Raw genomic sequence first — 3,827 nt, forward strand, 5'->3', positions numbered from 1 at the left:
GCATCACAACTCTGTATTCAGGGTCGTGCCTACCTGATAACCTTAACATCCATGCCGTGGTTTCTCAATATGTGAGTTATCCTTAATAACTCATTCATGCTTACCACTCATGTAAGTAAAATATGTCAATTCTAATTTTAAAGTAAAACACACCCACTTGTCTCTATCTTCATGTCTTCCTTCACTTTAGTACAATTCATAGGCTTCTAAACCAGCCGTCTAAAATCCCTTTGCCTTCATTTTTTCTCCTTATATTTGTTCTCCACACAGCAGCCAGGTTGATTTTTTTTTAAATATACAAAGTTAAGCAGCTAACAGACTGGGGCCATACTCCACGATGTCTGGTTGAAGAAATTCACCATTCTGTAGGAACTAGGGTTTGTATGGCTGCCTGAAGATCCATGAAGATTGACTGCCATGGAGTAATCCCCCTTCCCACTCCAAATCCTTGTTTCTGCACCATGCCTCCACTGGGAGGGCCTCTCATTCCACCACCCAGCCCACCTCGAGGGCCTCCAGGACCCTGAAGATGATTATCTCATGGGAAAAATATGGAGCGCTTCATGAATTTGCATGTCATCCTTGCACAAGGGCCATGCTATTCTCTATATTATTCCAATTTTAGTATATATGCTGCTGAAGCAAGCACCAAAATAATTTTTTACATGAGTAATACCTACATATAAACTCAACATACATGCACATAAACACTAAAACGTACAAACATAGAGTGAAAAGTTAAAATTCTTCCCACAACTGTTGACTGTATTAGATTGGTGCAAAAGTCATTGTGGTTTTTGCCAAGTTACTTTCAAAAACCACAATTACTTTTGCACCAACCTAATAGCTGACACGTATGTGAAAATTGTTGTGTTTTGATCCTGGATCCTTATAGAATTCTTGTAGCTTTGCTTTACCACAACTGAGTACATTGACTCTTGGAATAAAAATTATATTTTCTGTAAAATGCATGTTTAGGTTATTTATTAACTATATATAACTTTTCCTTTCTGATTTATTGTATTGGCTAGATCCTGAAGATGATGCTGGGTAGACACTGTGAAAGAGGGCATCCTTCTGTTTTTCCCAATTTAATGAGAATGCTTCTGAAAGTTCATGTATGTGTATTGAAGTTTTTAGAGGATTCCATTCATTTAACAGAGGAGTTGCTTTCTTCTCTCAGCGTGGTAAATGTTGGGTGAATGAATAAAGAAAATGTACTGTATACACACAATGGAAAACCCTTCAGCCATAAAAAAGAAGGAAATTCTGCTCCTGATGACAACATAAATGAACCTGGAAAACCTACGTTGAGAGAAATGTCAGGAACAGAAAGACAAATACCACATAATATCACTTATATATGGAATCCAAAAAAGTTGAACCCACAGAAGAAAAATGGTGGTTTCCAGAAGCTAGGGGATTGGTCTAGCAAGATGTTAGTCAAAGGATACAAAATCTCAGATGGAAGAGATAAGTTCAAGCATTCTATTGTATAGCATGATGACTATAGTTAACAACAATCTACTATATACTTGCAAATTATTGAGTACATTTTAAATTTCTCACTACCAAAAAAAAAGGATGTGAGGTAATGTATGTATAAAGTAGCTTGATTTAGCCATTCCACAATGATTTGACAGATATAGCAAAATATCATGTGGTACACCATAAATACATACAATTTTTAATTGTCAATATAAAAAAGGAGTTGATCAATAGTAACAATTGTTGAAAATATTTTAACAGGAGCTGAGATATTATGAATTTTTGTAGAAATGCATTAGGGAAGTGCCTTAGGAAAGAAAACTTTTTTATTCCAAGTGTGGTTGATAGAGATGAATTACAGTAACATTTTGTTTTAAATTACCTTTTTAAAAAATACATAGCTAGGTGCAGTGGCACATAGCTGTTGTCCCAGCTGCTTGGGAGGCTGAGGCAAGAGGATTGCTTGACTCAGGAGTTTGAGTCTAGTCTGGGCAACACAGTGAGAACCAATCTCTTAAAAAATAATTACTTTTTTAAACCTCAGAAATTAGCTCTAGTTGGTCAAAAAGTATAATTATTTTAAAATTACTGATTTGATATATTTTAAAATGTATTTGTATTCATGTTCACATTGAACATCATAAATGAAATTGTCATATGATTATTTTATAGTTTTTGTTTGTTTTTCTTTGCTAATTCTGTTTTGCATAAACTTAAATGTTAACTTCTAAGCATTCTTATTTCCTATATTTGTGTCTAGTTAAGAAAAGCAAATGTTTGTCTTTTAAGACTTTAAAGTTGGTTAGAAGCAGTGTTTATATTATAAATTAACCTTTCTCGTTCTTTACTTTCATCATCAGTATCTGGTTTATAAAAATAAATATTTTCAATATTTTCATAACTTTTTAAAGTTGAAAGCAAGAATTTAATGTTACTCCTCTCTCAGTATCTTTAGCTTTAAAAAATACATATTAGGTTTGAAATTGTCTTTTGAGACTATCTTTGATATTTTTCTCTTGGATTTGATACATAGTGCTCTTATTCTTCATATATAGATGAACGTACACAGATATGCATAGAAATTACCAAACTTTAAACATACATACAAATGTGTATGGGAATAAATATGGGTTGTTTGGCCAAGTTTAAAAATTTTATTTATCTTTCATATTAAGCCAATATACGTGTATGATATCATTCATAGATTGATGGATATTTTCTTTGAGGCCTAATGTCATCAACGCCTTCCAATTCTATAGGTCTCATTGTAAAGAATACTTTATGCTTCTTTGGATTCAGAGTTCTCCATGTATATATTAAAAAATATATATAGCTATGTTATTCAAATTCTTTGTTTTCTTCTTGGTCCCTCCTGTGTTCTGACAAGACCCTGTTATTTGTCTCATCAAAATATTTATCTCTGTTTGTATTAATTGCCCATGTATCTGTCATTGTCTTCTCTATTTTGTAAATACTCCTTAAAGGTAGTCAACATTTTGTCCACAGTTTAGTACATGGCTCACAATAATTAGTATGTCAAGTATAGTACATGGCTCACAATAATTCTCAATATTATTTGTTGAGTGAATGAACATTCAGTAATTAGCTGATGTTCACCATTATCTTAAGGGTTTCAATAATCTAGAACTTAGTGTGAACAAACTTAGTATGAACAAGAACATTTTCTCTTCCCACCTTGATGTCAATGGATTAATTCCTCATAAATATTAAACTATTATAAAAATTGTACGTGATTATTTTCTTTTTGTTTTGCTGCAAATCTAGTGTAGTTAGCTTTGGGGGGTTAATATTATTGATTACTTATTAGCTAATCCTGATGACTGAAACATAATTGCAGTTAACTCTGAATACCTAAAATATATTAGGAAATTAAGGAGAGATTTAAGTTTAATAAATGATTTATTCCACTATCTGATAGAACAATTCATCTCAAACATCCTTTCTCAGGATGTCTTATACATTTCCCTGATTTGATCCTTCATTACTTCTTTTAGTTCGTGTGGAATTGGACACATTTTCTCAGCTCTTTGATGGAATGAGTCAGATTCTACTAAGACTGATATTCCCAATTTCCCTTTGTGTCACTTATAGTTAGTCTCTTCTACGTCAGTGATATACAAAGAAACCCTGGGGGGCTTTTACCTCAATAGTAAAACGTTTCCACTGGCACAAGTTTTTCACTAGAACAGCCCACCAGTGAGCTTTAGAGCACATATAAAAGTTGTTTTCCCCGTAGCAGCCTGGCTGACTTTCCCTTTCATCAAGAACCGCAGGGATTTGATGTGAATCATTCCCATTGAGGTTAATTGGACAACACA

The 3,827-nt window shown here is 33.3% G+C and overlaps 1 non-coding gene across 1 annotated transcript; it reads right to left on the reverse strand.

The window, feature by feature from the left end:
* Positions 1-545: 545 nt before the first annotated feature.
* Positions 546-649, reverse strand: LOC116484447 (U6 spliceosomal RNA). Its single transcript, XR_004252602.1, has one exon. It is a non-coding gene; the product is annotated as a U6 spliceosomal RNA (small nuclear RNA).
* Between the last annotated feature and the right edge of the window lie 3,178 nt (positions 650-3,827).

The sequence above is a fragment of the Hylobates moloch genome, unplaced genomic scaffold (assembly GCF_009828535.3).
Source record: "Hylobates moloch isolate HMO894 unplaced genomic scaffold, HMol_V3 SCAFFOLD_15, whole genome shotgun sequence".
In the NCBI taxonomy this organism is placed as follows: domain Eukaryota; kingdom Metazoa; phylum Chordata; class Mammalia; order Primates; family Hylobatidae; genus Hylobates; species Hylobates moloch.